This window comes from Bacillus rossius (genome assembly GCF_032445375.1).
Source record: "Bacillus rossius redtenbacheri isolate Brsri chromosome 9 unlocalized genomic scaffold, Brsri_v3 Brsri_v3_scf9_2, whole genome shotgun sequence".
NCBI lineage: Eukaryota > Metazoa > Arthropoda > Insecta > Phasmatodea > Bacillidae > Bacillus > Bacillus rossius.
The window spans coordinates 29,105,146-29,115,685 of NW_026962013.1; positions in this window are offsets into that span (position 1 = coordinate 29,105,146).

Below are 10,540 nucleotides of genomic sequence, written 5' to 3' on the forward strand. Positions count from 1 at the left end.
ATCACTATTTTGTATATACAAAGAAGGAGTGAAATTAAATCTACAATTTAATTGATAAATTTACTTTTATTTGCACTCATTAATTCAAATATGTTGATTACTTTAACGACGAGATTATTTTAACTATAACTTTTATACATGTTTGCTATTTAACTTCTACCAATCTGTGTTACTCGGTTAAGGATAGGACGATTATAGGAAAAATAGGAGACGAATGGGAGTGTTTCAAGATTAATGTGCCTCGAAAAAGTCAAATCGATGGTTGTTCCAATCGAGTGGAAGAGAGATAGATGCGGCGCAAGCGTACAATGAGCGTAACGGGACAATGTGCGTAACGGGACACCTTTTCGTGCGTGCAGCCGGCGTTCATCGATTTACTAGACGTTGTCACGTCAAAAAAAAAGTGACGTGAGTGGTAAAAAAGAATAGTATCCTTTATAATTTACATCTGCACACATCAAAGTTTTCGGAACACTTGACTTCGAATATGGAAGGTGTAAACGGAAGCCGGAAAGTCAGAAGTTGAAAGTCTTTTTGCGCCTCCTTTCAGTTCACAAAGGGGCATTCGGACAAAACGAATTTTCTTTAACGTTCAGCGTGTTGCGTTTGTTGAGTGTTGCTCGCTAACCCGACCTCGGGTCCACATTACAGAACCTAAGTGGCGTGGGTGGCAGGTCCCCAGGCACGCACTCTGCCGCCGGTGACTACTCGTGTCGGGTGACGGCGACGCGCTAAAGGCACCCGTCACGCCCTCACGACCGATGTGGTGACTAATGCACGCGCGAAACTCGAAGGCGTGACTAAAGTTTCCGGGCTCACGGGATGTTCGTCGATGACAGCCCTTCCCGTCGCGTGACGCAACATCCTGCAACACAATACCGGACTTATCTAAAAAGTTAGATAATAGAATGATACTTATTTTTTTTAAGTATCTTTCAGATTGTTCTTGTACATCGTTCAGGACAGCCTGTTTAATGTTACGCAAATTTTGGCCAATATATATTGTAAACTTGACTTAAAAGTCCCGCAGTATAATGCGGTCTAAAACCACCATCTCAGCGGCAAAATGTTACTACGCCGTTGTTACGCGACCATACTTGCACATGCGCAGTAAAGCACAGCTGGGAGACGTCGTGACAGATGTTTCATCGGGACCGGGCGGGTGACTCGATGTAGCGCGTAAAACTGCGTCTCGCAACTTTGCTGGCATGCGTACCAGACACAGCCTTGCCTGGCACATGAAAGCACGTATCTTTAAGCTTTATTGTAGTTTATTGTAGTTTATTGGTGCTTTTACAAAAGGAACATTCCCTTATGATTTCTGGGTTCATTATGTCCTATCATGAGATCAATTATATAGCCTGTTCCGAAAGTCCCAAAACCAAAAACTTTTAAACTCAACATAATACAATGCACAAACTCTCCTGTATTTTCCTCACTTTTTTTTTTTTTGTAATCTTAACACATGGTTTTTGAATTAATAAATGCCTACTTACGCCTGTGAGGGCACAAACTAGCCCACAACATTTCTTTGACATTTTCCCAACTCCATCTCTGTGATATCTCGCTTACAACTATCGCGCAAGCTACATCTGGACATTTATTTATAATACATTTTAAAATACTGGAATCATTTACCAAAATTTTTGCTTCAATGAAAGTTTCAACTTCTCGGCAAAAAAAAAAAAACAACAATTATTACGTTTTCAATTTTCCCCACGGCTGCAACTGCGGAATTGACGCAATTGTTTTCATGAGAACGCTCTCTTCCACCTCCTTCGTTATCATCACAGGAAGCTCCCTCATTTATGTTCAAATTTTTTTTGGAATGAAGTTACTCGCTACCTTTAATCGTAGCAGATCCATATCATCTTCCATTCCAGCTACCCCTGCAGCTTCGGCTTTCACTGACAACTCATCCCTCTCCAAATAAAATATTTCATTCACAGCCATTTTGGAGTATAAAAAATTCACAATAACCCAAACTTACACCCCTATTACTATATCACTAGTCTCATCCTAGCAGTGTCATACTTTGTCACTGTCCTCCGCGAGGACAGAAGGCAGTGACAGTCCCCATGACTCGCTAAGAGCAGCCACATTTACACGCGGCAAACAAAACATTGCAACTTTAAATCGCTAAAAACAGCGAGTTGTAAAACACTGCAATCATCATGATAGCTGCTCATTATTTGCAAGTCTGTGAGCAGAGAAAACAAATAATGACAAAAAAATTTTAAGGAGGACCAAGTAATAAGGTGTTAGCGAAAGAAAATAATTGAAGTGCGTTTGCCTGAACCTTGTATACAACTTATGCAGTTTACAATGATTAAAATATATATAAATTTATTTATTTATTTATTTATTTATTTATTTAATATTGTAACATGCCCACCAACAGCCGAGGGCTTTAGCGGTGGGCACGACACATATATACAAGGACAACATATAAACAATACAAACAAACGAGTAAAGTTAAAATAAGTATACTTAACTATTAAAAATAAACATCAAAATATAAAAAGAAATACAAAACATAGACATTACAGTATAATGAAATTACTAATTGCAGGCTTATTAAAAACTTAATTTAAAAAATATTAATTAAAAAAAATAATTAAAAAAAATACATTATATACCTAGCTACACTTTCTGTCTTAAAAGAAAAATATTAAACGTAAAATAATCATATACTATTACAATTATCATTAAATATCCCATCAACAGTTACTTAAATAATATAAATAAATATTACCAAGCTATATATTAAAAAACAAATAATTATTATCTGAGTGCCTCAAGCAAATATATTATATTAATTTTTAAGGATATGTATTTTGTCAAATGCGTTAAGAAAATTCTCTGCGAGACTGCGTGGATGTTTTTAGATCGGAGTTTAAATTGAAATTGGCACGATTTGGTCGGATGCTTGTAAATATTGGTATGGGCTATTTATAAAACTTTCATCCACGAACTCAGAATAGACACGTAAGGAAATTACGTCATAGCTCCTCGCACAACAACAACAAAAAAAAAAAAGAAAAACTAAATATCTTTAAGTGCCTTGAAATGACGAGGCTAAAACCTTCACAGGGGTGTTGCCAAGATATACAAAAGAGTTTAGTCAATTCTAATTGTTTACAACATTCGAGTGTATTTTATTTATGTTAAAGTTTTTTTCTTCATTGTCTACTGTCTCACATTTTGGTGTTGACAGTGAGAATGTATTTTTAAGTGTAGATAATCTGAAAAAGCCCACATGTGCTGTATCGTTCCGAAAAAAAGATCACAAATAGATGAAATGGAGAACTAGCAGTGAGCCAAAATTAAAATAGAAAGCTACTGGTTAAATTTCAGATTGTAACGATTTATTTTGTAGAGTAAACAACTTAAAGTCTATGCAAATGTAAATTGACTCGAATTTGACAGTTCTCAAAGTGGTGCTCTTTCTCCAAGTGTCACTTGCAAAGAAACACGTGATGTTTGTTTACGAAAACTGACAACCACATGATGTGGTTTACAAACACTGTTGACAGAACAACAGTGGCATAAGTATACGTAGATATTTTGTACTACTATTTAAAATTAAATTTTTTTAGACAAGTTACGTGACACAGACTATAAAAGAATATATGCTAAATGGAGCCAATACAACTTAAAAAATTCTTGCTTTTGAAGTCTGATTAAAAGAAACACTTAGAACTATTTTTCTTCAGATTATTTTAATCTTTGGAAATGGTTTTAATTTTTAAAACCACCAAAACCGATACTTACTATACATACACACACACACATATATAATAAAAAAAAATTATTCGCCATATTTAGTGAACAAGATAATTCACTGTCTCACAATAACCTCGTTGGTGATGTGGTGATTAAGGGTGGGATAGTTTTTATGATAGTATTTCACTTGTTTATCATGGGCTGTCGAAAAACTTTATTGTCTTGTAAATCCTACTGTGTTCGTCTGTGTGTTCGTCGTTTTGTTGTCAGAATACTTGTTAATTTCATCACTGGGTTCGTATGGGAGTCGCTGTATCAGTTGGGTTACACTGTGTGTCGCTGTGTTATCCAAGTTTGTTGTCTGTCTGTGTTTCCTGTTTTTTTTTTTCCTGCAAATGTCTCGTCGTCAGTCCACTGTGTTCGTCAGTGCTGTGATTTTGTTCTGCCTAATTCCTACCACGTAATTCTCTGCGTTGTCTTTTCATTTAACACGTGTTTGTGTTTTCATCTTTGTGAGACTGTTCTTCGAGTTTTATCTACAACATACAGTTCATACTTGCAAAAATAATTATATAAATGGGCTATTTTGTGAAAGATTTCCTTGAAGAGATGAACAAGTTTGTTCAGTGAACGGGTTTGTCTCGGACCGTAATAGACTGACGATTTCTACTGGTAGCAAGCGTGCACCATAAGAACAACTTACCGCCATGTTGGTCGAACAACGAGTGCTTCTTCACCGGAAGTCGCTGTCCAAATTGGCAGGCAGCCAACTTGAAAACTTGGCACTGCTATAGCTAGCGGCGCGGGAAGTTTAAAAATACGCTAAAAATAAAAAATATTAAACAATCACACACTATTTACACGTCAAAACAGTAAACACGTCCAACACAATGAAAGCTGTAAATGACTACATATTTCATATCCTCGATGCAGTCTGGACGATATGCCAACTCCCATGAATGGCCTACTTTGCACCCCACTTTCCAACAATAAAATGCAGATTTCAACTTGAACCAATTTATCTGCGGAATAATGGAGATAAATATTGTCAAATAGCATTACAATTTCGTTAAAAATTGCTAGCCGGCTTTCGCGGCCAGTAGTATATATTGGGGGCTCCGGAAACAGGCTTCAGGCTGTGGAGCCTGTGGAGCCGACCGCCATCTTGGATTGTGACGTCACGGCGGCCATCTTGGATGACCTTGTCCTTGACCTCTGACCTTGACCTTGACCCCGGCGGCCATTTTGTATCCGCCATCTTGGATCCGCCATCTTGGATGCATCGTAACAGGACACAACGTAACGGGACACAACGTAACGGGACACAACGTAACGGGACAAGTAGATCACGGAGGCCATCTTGGATCCGACATATTTAAATCGAGCGCCCCACTCATTATGATGAAATTTTCATCTCTGTCGCCATATTGATTTTTTTATGTTCCACTGGAGGCCGCCATCTTGGATACCGACGACTCTGTTTCAGCTGTTTGTTCCTAGATAGCGCCAGCGTCGCTTTTGATTTTTTTTATGTTCCACTGGAGGCCGCCATCTTGGATACCGACGACTCTGTTTCAGCTGTTTGTTCCTAGATAGCGCCAGCGTCGCTCTTGATTTTTTTTCTGTTCCACTGGAGGCCGCCATCTTGGATACAGTCGACTTTGTTTCAGTTGTTTGTTCCTAGATAGCACCATCGTCGCTCTTGATTTTTTTTCTGTTCCACTGGAGGTCGCCATCTTGGATACCGACAACTTTGTTTCCGTCGTTTGTTCCTAGAGAGCGACAGCGTCGCTCTGTCTCATCACATAAGGTCGATGTTCCATTACCTACCAGAGCTATTATGATCCTTATCGACATATTAAATTTATTTTTTTATGAAAAATATATTGGAAGCGCTGTGATTCGAACCATCACAGCTCTGATCTCTAGGTTGGAAAACATACGCCTTTAACCGCTCGGCTATCGAGACATTTACCAGACTGAAAATTAAATAAGGTATATAAAAAAAATAACATGCATATTTGGACTTGTAATTTTTTTAATTTAAAGTAATAATAGCACCACCTGTTCGAGACAGAACCACCATCTTGTATTAAGACGTAACTGTTGCAATTATCGTTATGGTCGCCATCTTGAAAATCCGTAATTCTTATGTTAGAAAATCGGGAAAAATTTCAAAAATCATTAAAAAAATTAATCAACCTAATTAAATAATAAAAAAATCCTTAAAACCACCGTTGCACTTTTCGTGACGACCGCCATCTTGAAATCACCCGCTGGAGATCATCATCTTGTTTTCGACCGCTAGAGTGTGCTGATACCATGTTAGTATAAGTATCTAGTCACCACACATTTGTCCTTGACCTTGAACTTTGTCCTTGACCTTGAACTTTGACCTTGACCTTGAAATTTGCCCTTGACCTTGAAATTTGACCTTGACCTTGAAATTTGACTATGTCCTTTAAATTTGACTTTGTCCTTGTCGTCCATCACGGATCCGTCATTTTATGTTCAGTACATGCTACCAGGAGCTACCACCTGTCGGAGTACACCATCTTGTGTGTGTACTTGTATTATAGAGTACATTTCCATCTGGATGATTTTATTCTAACCCGCAACAGTGCAGTAATCATTTATTACCGAGGTGCCCCCGCCATCTTGAAATTCGGCAGCCATCTTGAAATCATGTAATAATGTAGCTAGAAAAGCGGAAAAAAAATCCAAAATTCATCAAAAAAATCACTCATTAACTTACATATCGATTTGATCCGCTCCAGTCCTTGGTTCGATACCCGATCGATGCAATAATGTTTAATTTTATGAAAAAAATAATAATAATTTCAATAAACCATGTTCAAAATTCTTAAGAGACTTTAAATCCTCTACTACCATCATCCTATCCGACATCAAGACCATCATCTTGGAATTTTCGTAATAATTTAACTAAAAATTCAGGAAAAAGTTAAAAATTTATAAAATAAATTTCCAATCAATGTACCGATTAATTAGGTCGTCTAGGGTCCTTGGTACGATTCTGAACGATGAAAAAAATTTAAAAATAATATAATAGTGGCAGGTCCGAGAAATAAAACACCACAAAGTCTTTTACAAACATAATATTTATTACACAATTTCTATCCTACTACAGAACACTTGCGAAAGCCAGCAAACTTATAAACATTTAGCTTTGCATAGACGTGCAACGACTACTTCTTAGCTCCAAATGCTCCAGCAGCTTTAAATGCTCCAACAGCCTCAAAATGCTCCAACAGCCTCCAAATGGCTCCAACAGCTCCAAATGCTCCAACTACCTTTTCTTTCAACAGCTCCAATGATATTGGGCTACAATGCTACGAGTCTAAGAGACTACGAGGCTACAAGGCTACGAGTCTAAGAGGATCTAGCTGGTTCCGAGTTATACATGGCTGAGAGACTGCATGACTAAAAGACCGCATGACTACGAAACTACATGTCTATGAAGCTACATGGATACAAGTCTACTCGGCTCCAACACGCAATGTACACACAGTACACACAGGAAACTGAACGTACACACAGTACACACATGAAACGGAACGTACACACAGTACACACAGGAAATCGGAACGTACACACAGGAAACGGAACGTACACACAGTACACACAGGAGACGGAACGTACACACAGGAAACGGAACGTACACACAGTACACACAGGAAACGTAACGTACACACAGGAAAACGAAATGTACAAACAGGAAAACTAAATGTACAAACAGGAAAACGAAATGTACAAACAGGAAAACGAAATGTACAAACAGGAAAACGAAATGTACAAACAGGAAAACGAAATGCACAAACAGGAAAACGAAATGTACAAACAGGAAAACGAAATGTACACACAGGAAAACGAAATGTACACACAGGAAAACGAAATGTACAAACAGGAAAACGAAATGTACAAACAGGAAAACGAAATGTACAAACAGGAAAGAGTTAAGCAAAGAGTTCACAAGCGGACTTGTGCTAGAACTCTCATGTTGCTTAAGCAAAGAGTTCACAAGCGGGCTTGTGCTAGAACTCTCATGTTGCTTAAGCAAAGAGTTCACAAGCGGGCTTGTGCTAGAACTCTCATGTTGCTTAAGCAAAGAGTTCACAAGCGGGCTTGTGCTAGAACTCTCATGTTGCTTAAGCAAAGAGTTCACAAGCGGGCTTGTGCTAGAACTCTCATGTTGCTTAAGCAAAGAGTTCACAAGCGGGCTTGTGCTAGAACTCTCATGTTGCTTAAGCAAAGAGTTCACAAGCTGGCTTGTGCTAGAACTCTCATGTTGCTTAAGCAAAGAGTTCACAAGCGGGCTTGTGCTAGAACTCTCATGTTGCTTAAGCAAAGAGTTCACAAGCTGGCTTGTGCTAGAACTCTCATGTTGCTTAAGCAAAGAGTTCACAAGCGGGCTTGTGAACTCTTTGCTTAAGCAGGATTAAATTTGGACTTTTTAAAAAAATTGGTAATTTATGATGTTTATAAACGACATCCTCCCTGATGGTTTTCTCCGTGAGCTTCCGATTATTCTTGACAATATTATGGTGGTTTTCTCCGTGTGCTTCTGATTATACCTAACAAGACATCAGATGGATTTCTCCGAGTGCTTCTGATTAATCTTGATATTATATTGATTGCTTTCTCCAAGTGTTTCTGATTATTCCTGGCTAGACATCTGATGGATTTCGCCGAGTGCTCCTGATTATTTGCGAGAGATCTATCTCTGCATGAAGAATTTTTTACTTACTGACTCATGTTATTTCTATTCAGAGTTAAATTTAATCAGTGAAATTCTGTCAATAAATCAGCACTTACAATATTGTTATCAGGTGGATTAAAAAAAATAATAACTTTACTCAGACAAATAATATGCTTTGAGACATCTGAGAAGCATTAACATGAAAGACAAACTGTACTGTCCTTGGTGTCTAAGACAGGTAATTTTATTCAGAGTTTCGTGTAAATTTCCGAAGTCATATTATCAAATCAACACTTAAAAAATAATTTTAACAGGTGGAAATCACACAAAAACCAAAGTTCATTAATCAGACGATTACTATGCCTTGAAACAAATGGAAAAAGCTATCACACACGAAGATTTCCCTTCCCCTTGAGTTCTAGCGAAGTCCTCCTTCTGTTGCGATCGTTAGGGAGCATCCCGCATCCCACACAAAACATTGTCTACTTATACAGACAACAGAGACTGCATATACAGACAACTGATACATTATGGTTGCTAATATGTGAATAGATTATCTTGTGAGTCTTGCTAGGTCATGATATTATTCACTAATTTTTAAATAAGGTCAATGTTCTTCCTCTTGAGATCTAGGGAGGCACACCTTTTTCAAGAGATCGTGAGTGAGCATTCCGTAACCTACAACCAACTTTGGATGCTTTTACAACATAATATATGAGGAAATATGAAGGTGGGTAGTAAAACTACGTGGAACATGAGTTTTTTAGTCAAAATGAGAAAAAAAAAAATCTTTTTTCGTAAATAATTAATGAATGTTCATACATAAAAATACGAAGTACCTAAATAATACTTTTAGTGGCTATTCAACCATTATGGAGTACATACAGTCTAGTGAAAGTACGATACTCAAATATCGATCTCGATCTGAAGGACATTGTACATACTGTAGCAAATACTTTGATAAAAGCTATAATGCTCGTAGACATGAAAAGACCGATTGTTTTAAAAGTCCATTCCGTCAAATACTAAGTTGTGACAAGTGTGGTAGGCGGATGACACGAAGAGAGAATTTAAAAAGACACTATAAAACTTGTAAAGCCAAGCTCGTTCAGGAGATAAAGTACGAAGATGGAGACGATATGCTCGGGGACAGTATGTCTTACAATGAAATTGATCGACCTAGTCTTAAAAGCGATTGTGTTAAAATCTCTCCAGGTCTTGAGAAAGTATATAGCTTAAATGGTGTTGGAGATATAAGTAAGGTAAAAGATAATGAAAGTAACATCTCCAGAAAAAGTGTCAAGGCGTCCTAAAGTAGAATTCTACGGACTTTGGAATATTTTTTTGGAAAATTAGCAAGTAAGCTTGTTGCCAATGATGGTACTCCAATGTCAAAAAATTCGAAATACTGGGATATGCAAGATGAAGATGTCAGTGTGTTTGATAAAGATGTGGATAGCATCGATGATGATGATGATACAAATTATCATAATCATTATTACAACGATTTTCAGAATATGTTCAGCAAACATTCGAAGAAGATGGTGTCATCAAGTGAAATTGATTATATATCGTGGAAAGACCCGAACGTGTTAACGAACAGGTTGCGACTTTTACTTGTTTCGCAAAATGACGAAATTGTATCAGTTATCAAAGAAACGTGGGCTATTCTTGATGAACTTAGAATTTCAGGGTATATATAATAAGTTAGTAATGTGTATTGACTGACGGATTTTTATACTTTTGTATTTTTGATATAAATATAATTTTAAAAATTGTTATTAAAATGTGTCGTTATTCATGTCCTAATAAAGTTCATGTGTATGCTACTTTAAAGAATTGAGTTGAGTATGAATATATTTATATATGTATCTGTGTGTGTGTGTGTGTGGAAAGTTTCCATTTTACTGTATGTAGATGATGGAAAATTAGTGTCGAAGAAGGAAAGAGTATGTAGAATTAAGTATCGATGACGGAAAATGAGTGTTGAATTGAGTGTCATCGATGGAAAATGAGTGTCGAATTGAGTGTCGATGATGGAAATTGAGTGTCAAATTGAGTGTCGATGATGGAAATTGAGTGTCGAATTGAGTGTCT